Genomic DNA, 10,020 nt, shown 5'->3' on the forward strand with positions numbered 1-10,020 from the left:
TATCATGGCAGACAGATGGGAACCTTTCTGCAGTATCACGGAGTGAAGCTGGACTGATTCAGGTTCCTGGTTGCTATAGTGACAGATTTTCCCGTCCTTGCCATATGTCAGCCCTTCAGTGTTGCTTCCTCTCTCCTCCCTGCTTCAGCCAAAAGCTTGGCTAATGCAGCCTGCTGTACATGCAAGATCATGCAGTCACCACACATGCACATGCTGTGAGAACAGCCCCACAGGTAATCTGATTCAGATCAATCACCATAGCAACCCAATCTTTTAGTCCCTAGATTTCAGCCTGTCGGGTATATTTATAGAGCAGCTGCAGCGCTCCACCCCCTCTGCTCCACCACCAAAGCTCCCAGCACTGCCCACACTACCAGCAAGCTTCACCCAGACACAAGAACTGCCTGGAGTCAGTGCTGAAACAGAGCCCTCCTGGCACCTGCAGGCCCCAGGCCAGAAGAGAGCACAGTACCTGCAACATGCTAAACACCCCGCAGTCCGTGAGTGTGCCATAGCCACGAGTACTACAAATACCAGGAGGCGTTCTTGCCCACGGAAAGCTGAGTTACCAACCACAGCTGACAAAATCCGCTTACCCAGGCACCCACAGGATGCTTCCACAAACACACAGTGCAGGCACAGAAAGAACATGCAGAGTGTGCTAACACAAACACACAATCCTAACAGGAACTTGCAGGTAGCAGCAAAGGCAAAGGAGAGGTTGCAGCAGCACCTGCCCCACAGAGCCACAGCTGCACCCACCGGTAGTACCTGAAAGCCATGAAGAAAAATCATGACCAAGAGATAAGCATGTGAGGGAGAACGGTATGCAAATACTGCTATCCATTTTATTCCACTACACTCCTGGGGAAAACCATCAACAGTAACCTAATGCAGGAAAAGCACACACTTTTATAGCACTCTACTTCCTAACAGGAAGGAGAGGACAGATTTTAGCCTCAGCCACAGGACATTTCACACGCTTCAATTTGGGTTAAAGACCTTATTCTCCTCCCCTCCTTTACTGTATTAAAAATCTCTCTCATGATCCTTCCTGGGCAGGATCATTGTGCAGGGCACCACTCGCTATAGAATCATAGGACAAATTCCGGCATAAAAACCCTCTCTCAATCTGGCCAGTTCTCCTGCTCTACACTGTCTGAATTTAAATTCACCTCTTATTCAAAAATCATCTCCCGAGATTTGCATGAGAGAACAGTAACACAAGGCCAACTCTTTTGAAGTCTGTCCTTTTTTGCCCCTCCTTGTGAAACATTACCATCACAAAATACAAGAGCCTTCTCATTTTCTATACGTCATCAGCTTTTCGCTGATCCTCAAATCTGCACTTAAATATTTTGCAAGGAGAAGGAGTGGGAGGAAGGAAGGGCAAACCAAAGCCCACACAATGCCCCAAGCCCAATTAGCCTCACATCACCTGCAACCACAACAGCATTACATTCTTTTCCAAACCAGAAGTGCTTTTGGTGTGAGCTTTGAGCTGAGAAACGCTGGTGCTGCTTCTGGTGCAGCCCAGACCCCAGCCCCCACAAGATGCTTCCATTCCCAGCCCTCTGCTGGGAATTTGAGCAGTAGGCCACAGTTCCCATAATGCAGGCACCAGAGGGTTTTTTCCAAAAACCAAATAGTATAAATGTATAGCCATAAAAAAATTAACAAGAAAACAACAAAGCATGTGACATTTGAGAGAACTGCTGGATGCAGCTGCAACTGCTAAATTATTCAGTGCTTTCCCTTGCCACGGCACCTCCCCCAGCCACAGTGAGCAGCTCTGGGCCAGGAGACATCACTCCTGGCATCACCACCACCAGATACAGATACAGGCACATTCACTCTTTCCTGGAAATCGGTCACACAGACAAATGGGATCCCAACAATAAATTACAGCCATTTGTAATACAGAGGAGGGGGAATGATCACAAGCAGTGTGGAAACACTGAAACATTGTTCAGGATAATGTGAACCAGAAAATAAAGTACTTTAAATAATCCAGTCATTTGGCTGTTGTTAGCACCTCAGAACCCAGAGCCCCACATTTGTTTTGCCTTGTGTATTAGAAGCACTCAGCCTGTCTCACCAGGTGTGCCACCTGCTTGTTATTCCTTCCCTCTACACACCTCCCCCTACTCTTCATCAACACTGTGGGAGACCAGAAATTCCTACTCTCAAACCGATCCTACTATTAATTTTGGTGATAAATCATAGTACCAGCTGGTCAAAACTGAAAAGAAATAAAAGAGACAAGCCCATTTTCTCTCTACAAGAGCTCTGGGGTGTGAGAAGCGTGCGTTTGGCAGACTCACCCACACGTAAACACTGGGGGAAGCAAGCTCAGAGTGAAGAAGGGACAGGAACCACCTCAAGTGGCTGTTGGAGCCAGCAAACGACACAGCAAGGGCTCCCCAGAGGTCCTTCCAGACACTGGCAGTGGCAGTCACCACAGCAAAGGAGGGAGGGCAAACACCACCCTGCTGGGCATGCCTTAAGACTACTTAATAAGAGAGAAGGGAGAAACCAGGTGGCCTGGAGGACAGAAACAGCGTGCCCAGCTCATGGCTCCAGCAGAGCAGTTTAACTGCTGATCAAGAGGAAACAGACACGGCAGCAGAGCTGATCAGCGTTCGTGGCTGCAGCAAATTTCGGTGGGTTTGATTCTTAATTATCTGTATCACAAAAAGCACTCCTCTCCTCCCGCTAGCTGATGACAGGGAAACAGGCAGAGGTACAACTCCTCATCTCCTGTCACCAAGGTCTTTCCAGAGCAAGGAGAAGATACCCAGACAAGAAGAGAGCCAGGAAAGCTGGTGTCAAAGCTACAGGCAAGAAGGCGATCAAAAGTTTCACACTGACATTGGCAAATTCAGTCAGAATATAATGGGAAGCAGGACACAACCAGGACACTGATCTTGGAGATGTGACAAAGTAACAGGATATGAAATAAAAGGCTGCTCTGCTCAAAAGATAACACGCAGTTCCTGGAGGTCATCAGATAACAAATTTGACAGTAACGTATCTTTGTCCCTTGCACAAAGGAGCAAAGTTAATTCCCTGATTGTCACAACTGTTTAGAGATTAGTCACAAATAAAACAAAAAGGTGCTATCTGTCAAATATTACCAGATACATCAATGGCAACATGATGACCAGCTCTGTTTCAAGGAATGCTGCTGCTTTGAAATAATGAAGGCAGTAGAAGGAACAGAAAACCATAAAACCTCGTTCCTTGCTGCTACTCTGATGCATTATTTCTCCTCATAGCAAACCAGAAGCACAAGGCTCTCATTTAACTGCACTGTCTGGGATAACAGCATGAGAACTGCCTCAGCTTGGGTAATTTAGGCATATGCAAGCAGCACTTCTTATTTCTAAATCCCTGCAAGGGTCCTGCTAGTAGCAGTGATATAAAGTGAACACAACCTCGCACAATTCAGTGGTTTCTGGGCACCAATAGGCACAACCTCCCCATCTAGGAATTTCCCAGTGTAAAGATACTTCAGAGCTCCTGGCAGTACATGGGTCAGTTCTTCAGTTTGCTTGGTTTGGGGTTTCAGCTGATTATTCTAGTTCTATGACAGAAATCAGGAGCATGTTTGTCAATAATCAACAGTAATTTCCATGTTGCTATGACAGGTTTAAGGAGATCCAGTGACAGAGAATCTAGCTGCTCTAGAATTATTTTCCAGCTCAAACAACAGAGCAAAGACCAGCTGAATTATACAGGCTCAGCCACAGAGAGTGAGCAGTAGATCGATGGAAGTTTTTCATAGCTCTCAAGGTAGAGAAAGAAAAGCAGTAAAGTATTCTGTCTTCAAAAGAAATACCACAATTATTCCACAGATTAACAGATTATCCCACTAAAATACCTTCCTTTCTAAGTGATGCCTCATGATGTTCATTTTTATTTCACTTTGTTTCTTATTAGGTCACTGACAATGCTTTCACTTCACAAAAATTCATAGCTTGAGATAGATGAAAGCTCTTTAAACTGGGGACATGATATTAATCTTGCATATCAAGCTCTTTCATTCTTTTTTAGTAAATCCTTTCCTCATTGCCACAAATCCCTAATCAGAAGCTGCATCTGTACTTTTTACCAGTCCACTAAATAACTGCCTGGAAATTTAATGCAGTATATCTTAAATGCAGGCACAACAGGGCCAAAGGACATTGCAGGAATTCATCTGGGTTGTAACCCATGCATTGCCTGTCTTCAATTCCTTCCTAATGGAAAGTAAGTGAACCATTCACCTCTGTACTAAGTTTTAACATAAAAGTATTTCACGAGGCACATCTTGTGAGTATGATGGCAAATCCAGTTAAAAAATGACAGTGTGAAATGACAGAGAAGACACAGTATTTTACACCATTTGTTATCCCCTCTCACATACTAAATCTCTACCAATTCCCCCCCCCCCCAAAAAAGAAAGCCATTCTTCTAACAAATGTATCTGGAAAGGAGTATCAGAGAAAATCTACTAGCTGGAATGCTGGAAATTAAAGTTTGAAGAAATTTATTCTCTTAGAATTTAGCAGTACTTGAGACTTTCTAATTTAATACTCAAAGTTTTTATAAATATTTGGTTTTGCAACTGACTCACCACAGAAGATATTAAATAGACCAGACTGAACATCTTGACAGAGGTATGCCTAGTATATCCTGTCTATACAGAACCCGAGTATTTGATATGGCTTGAGAGGGGAAAAGCTATAAATTATGAGCCTCTATGCCCCTGAGCCCAAGGCAGATAAAATCAAAGCCAACAATAATTTAATTCAGGAAGATAATATGAACAAGTGTTCTAGTAAGGCCTGAAATGCACTGATGCTTCTACCACTTCTACTGAACCATCAGTCCTGATGCTCTAAAACCTAAAAAGCTACTTTGGCTAGGTAGGCAAGGATTACTGTTAAAAATCCTCAAAACTTTTACTCCCCTGACCCCCAAATCCTTCTAAAACAGACAGAAGTTGGACTCAATACTCTCAGGCACATGATGTGGCTCTTGGGGATGGTCCTGTGAAGGGTCAGCAGCTGGATTCAATGATCCTTGTGGGTCCCTTCCAGCTCAGCACATTCTGTGATTCATTACATACTTGCCCTGTTTGCTTTCAAAAGAGTTACAGAATGGTACCATGGCTGAAGAAGAGGTTTGCCCTCTAGTATATATTTATGTTTTTCCATGAAAACTTTAAACCAGAAGCCTTTTTTTTTCTTTTTTTTTTTTGCCAATTTCCACACAGCCTTTGGTTCGCCATCTTTCATAGCTTTGGCACATAACACACATCATCCTAGAACTGTATCTTGGCCATTTTATGCATTTTGTGTAGACAACACACTTTCAGGGATGATACTGTTTTGCTTTTTTGCCCATCCAGTAAACTTAGAATTGTTTTAAAAGCAGTAACCCGGAAAGCAATGCAGTAGGACTCTGAAGCTTACAGCTTGAAACCTGTTAATTTGGTAAGAACACAGGAGTCCAGACTTGTGATACAACTGCAGCACCACTGGACAGGGAGCTACAAGATCTTTTAGTGAGGACAAGGCTATATTACTCTCCAAACAAAAGCATTCTAGAGACTTGCTGATGATTTTGCATTTTGTTAAACACACAGTAAGATACTTAACGAGTGTGCATTTAATTACAGTGTCTATTAAACTGTGTTCAAAAGGTGTGCATTTTCTAACAATACAACAGTAATGCAAAAATAGTATTTTATAGATTGAATGATCTATCAGTTCAGTGTTACATAACATGCTGTGAGGGGATGGCCAGATTAGATGCTGTAAAAACTGCATTTTAGCTGTGTTGGATGTGAAGTGCTCTCTTGGATGTGTCAGGATTGCAGTTTTTCATTAGTGCTGAACACAGCAAGTGCATCTTGTGCCCAATCCAAAACAGCTGCCTGGGTCCAAGCAGTATAAAGTCCAAAAATAGAGACACTTCCCAAACAACCTATATTTGGATGACTTTGATTATGTGACCCTCAAGACACCACACCACAAGAGGAGGGAAGAATAAATCTTCCCTCCTCTTGCTTGTGTCTACAAGTAGCATCCTTTTTGCAGATAAGCAATGGTGCAAGGAGCACAGCAAGGACACTTGAGAGCACACCAACAGAAATGCTGACCCAGAGTCACACTGGACACAGAGAAAATGGCTGGCTTGTCTAGGGAGAGCACAACATATTGCCAGATCACAGTTCTGCCCCATCTCCATGGGGCTGCAAATTTATAATGTATGTTATTTTACATATGACTGAAAACAGTGTGGTATATGGAGGAGTTCAGGGGGGAAAGAGAGAGAAGACAGGAAACAAATCAGTTTCCTTCAACGCTTATCATTTCTTGAAACACTTCTTTATCGTGACTCCACACAAACAGTGACACAGACCAAGCTTTCTTCCCCTCCTCCACCTGACAATAAAAGCAAGCAACACAACAAGGTGGTGACACCCATTTCTGAGAGGAAAATGTTTTTGATTTATAGTCGACTTCACAAGAAATTACCCAGTATAAAGTGGATTTCCTATTCTATTGTCTTGCAGAGTAACAGGATCTGCTGTTTACAAACCAAGGAGTAAAAGCACCTTTCCAGTCACATTACCGCAGCAACCCCTTCACACGGCTGCACGCCTCACCCTTTCCAAGGGGTTCCGTCCGCCCTGAGCCGCTTTCTCCCTTCCCTCAGCACCCTGCCCGCTTCCACCCGGCAGGGAGCGAGGAAAAGCCTCGGGGTGGCCGGGACCGAGGGCGCCGGCCCCGCGCCCAAAGCCCCGCCGGCGGCAGAGCCCCCTGCCCGCCGGCCACGCCGCTATTCCCACAGCGGCCCAGTCCCGCCTGGAAACCCGCAGCGACCCCGCAGGGGCTGCTGCCGACAGCGGCCGGCTGAGCCCACGGCCACAGCGGGACACCGCGGCCCCGCCCGCCACCGGCGCCCCGGGACGATGGAGCCGAACCCGGCCGGCCCCGCTCCTGCAGCGGGGGGACACGATCTCTGTCCGCCGCCGGCCGTGACCTTGCGGAAGGAAGGGCTCGCCGCTCTCGAGCATCACCATCGCGCCCGACCGGGCGGCTGCGGCAGCGCTCGGGGCGAACGGGGGGGCCCCGCCGCCAGCTGTCCGGGTGCAGGCAGCGCTGCCGGCCGCGCTCCGCGCTTCCCAGCCCGACCCACACGTAGGGTCGGTGCGGCAGGCTCCGCTTGTGACATGTGCACGCACCCGGCCGCCTGCGGCACCGGCACCGGGCCCCGCCCGGTCGGGTCGCTCCACTCACCTGCGCCGCCGCCGCCGCTCTGCGCCGCCCGCCCAGTTCCGCATCGAGCGCCGGCGGCGGCGCGCGCCACAGCCAGAGCAGGGGTGCAGCGGGGCGGGCGGAGCGAACCACTCGCGGCGGGGGCGGGGGGAGCCGCCCCGCCAGACGCCCGCAGGGGGCGCTGCAGCCGCGGAGGGGCAGGCGGGACGGAGGCGGAATTGGAGGGAAAATGGAGGCGGGATGGAGGCGGGATTGGAGGCGGGATGGAGGCGGGGTGTCAGGAAGCGTGGAGAGACGCAGCTCTCCTGCGCAGGCGTCCAGAAAACCAGGACCCCTTCAGCCCCTCGAATTGGTGCTTTCAGACCTCGTCCTGGCAAGCAGCAGCTGAGGCCTCGCAGCAAAGCTCGGCTCCAGACGGACAAGAAGACGCTGCCTTGCGGCAAGGAGACACAATGCCGTGTACTTTCACCCTCTGTATTGAGCTACATCCTTGCTGATTTGCTAGCAGCTTCATAAGATTACAAGATTATTTGGTTATTAAAAGCTTGAGATAAAGCTTTAACTCCTTCCAAGCTTCTAAAAACCAATATGCTGCTCAAACAAATCCATTTATTAACAAAACCAAAACTACTAAAATAAATCCAAAATGCAACCAAAAGCAGCACAAGTAACTCACAATTTTTATATATCTGGAGTGCAAAATGGAGAAACACTCTTTGATATTTGTCATCTATACTTTGCCCACTGTAGAAGATTTGGGTTTTCAGAAATAACTTTCCTCCCTCCCCATTGATCTGAATGTATCATGAGCAGATACAGATGTTGAATAAGGGTACAGCCAACCAGGAACACTTCCCAGGATTATAATTCAAACATCGCAAGATTTCTCCAGCAGCCAAATCAGCAAAATTGATATGAGAGAGATCAGGCATAGAGACTTAGAGCAGCAGGATTGAATCTCAGGCCGAGATAGCATTTTGTAAACATAAATGTACAAAGGGTCACCAATCTCACAGATGGTTCTTCCCCCACACCTGCTTACTTGAACTCGACAGGCTAACGTGCGAAGCTTCTAAAAGACAAAGAAAAAAAGGTTCTGTACTGATTTGCACTTTCAAAAAAAGTGAGAATGTGAAGATGTAAAGAAGAAGATTGTATTTGACTACATGATAATGAAAATATCATGCTGCTGGTTTGGGCTGGAAGAGTTAATTTTCTTCACAGTGACTGTGTTTTGGATTTATACTGAACACAGGGTTGATATTACAGAGATGTTTTTGTTATTGCTGAGCAGGGCTCACACAGCCCAAGGCCTTTTCTGCTTTCCATGCTGCCACAGTGGTGAGGGAGCTGGGGGTGAATGGGAGGTTGGGAGGAGACACAGGACAGGTGACCCCAACTGACCAAAGGGATATTCCAGACCATGTAGCTGAGTATATAAAGGGGGGAAGAAGGAGGAAGAGGGGGATGTTTGGAGTTGATGGTGTTTGTCTTCCCAAATAACAATTACATGTGATAGGGCCCCACTCTCCTGGAGATGGCTGAACACCTGGAAGTCCACAGTGAATTAGTGAATTCACAGTGAATTAATGAATTGTCCACAGGAAACAGTGAATGAAGTCCTTGCTTTGCTTGTGTGCGTGGCTTTTGCTCTCCCTATTAAACTGTCTTTATCTCAACCCAAGACTTTTCTGGCTTTTACCCTTCTGATTCTCTCCCCAGTCCTGCTGCTGGGGAGTGAGTGAGTGATTGTGTGGGGCTTGGTGGCTTGGTGGCTGTCTGGGTTAAACCACTACAGAGGCAAGAGAAATCACTGTTTTCACCACTGCCCTCCACAGCAATGTTATACGTTGTACACCTTGAGAATCCCTCAAATTCCCATGCAGTTTTTCTTTTCAAATTAAGGAGATGCAGCCCAAAGAATATAAAGCTGGAAGTTAAGGTGCAGCTCTTTTGTTGACAGCAGGGCCCAGCCACCCTCTAATCCACCCAGCAGTGATGAGGTCTTGAGCTCTGCTCATTACTCCCCATCTCCTACCCCACTCCAGTCTCCTGTAAGCCTACTGCTATTCCTTCTTCCTCTGGTTCAGTAGATTCCAATTGGAATTTGATACTCTAGAGGCTTCAGCAGAACAGCCTGAGGTGTGGAACCTTGCTGAACTGACCATTGCTTTCCTTTCCCATTGGGGCAGGGGATCATCAAGCATTTCAGAAGCAGCTAATGCTGGACAGCTCTCTGCTTTCCCTCATCCTGCCGCTCCCTTTGAGGTAATGCACATGTTCAGCTCTTCCTGGTGTTTCGCCTATGGAGACATCAGAAATGAGCAGCATACCAGGGTCAGGTAAGGCCCCACTGAAATCCACTTGACAGCCAGGGCACACTGGACTCCTCTTTCAATTTCAGTGAGCCACAAAATGCAGGAAATGGAGAGGAGCACACACAATGAAAGGGTTACATTCTGAATGCAGCTGTACAAATCAAGGTGACGTGTATGCATAATGCATGGTCTTCCTGATACACACTTAATCCACTTCAGCTATTTGCCAGCTCTGGCACACAGCAAGGCACATACTGAGCTACAAATCTCATACCGAAGGCCAAAACAAACTGCCTGGGGTTGCACAGCTATTTCTTTCTCGACACTTCTTGTTTCTCCCTCAACACATGTACTCATAATTTCTTATCAGCTTTGAGCTTGTTATTCTACCCTCCTCCAGTCTCATGACAACACATCAGAGAATGTCAAAA

At 46.9% G+C, this 10,020-nt stretch overlaps 1 protein-coding gene across 18 annotated transcripts in view; it reads right to left on the reverse strand.

Annotated features, from left to right (window-relative positions):
- The window catches only part of MADD (MAP kinase activating death domain), a 68,633-nt gene extending 61,298 nt beyond the window's left edge, over positions 1–7,335 (reverse strand). For 7 of the 18 annotated variants that reach the window (XM_066551411.1, XM_066551413.1, XM_066551409.1 and 4 more), the window contains exon 1: positions 7,293–7,330. The gene's annotated coding sequence lies outside the window, so the exon portion shown is untranslated. Of the gene's footprint in view, positions 1–7,292 lie in introns of all 18 variants that reach the window. The other 11 variants (XM_066551420.1, XM_066551417.1, XM_066551416.1 and 8 more) reach the window with 4 other exon arrangements.
- Positions 7,336–10,020: the final 2,685 nt, after the last annotated feature.

The sequence above is a fragment of the Molothrus aeneus genome, chromosome 6, assembly GCF_037042795.1.
Source record: "Molothrus aeneus isolate 106 chromosome 6, BPBGC_Maene_1.0, whole genome shotgun sequence".
NCBI classification, from domain to species: Eukaryota; Metazoa; Chordata; class Aves; order Passeriformes; family Icteridae; genus Molothrus; species Molothrus aeneus.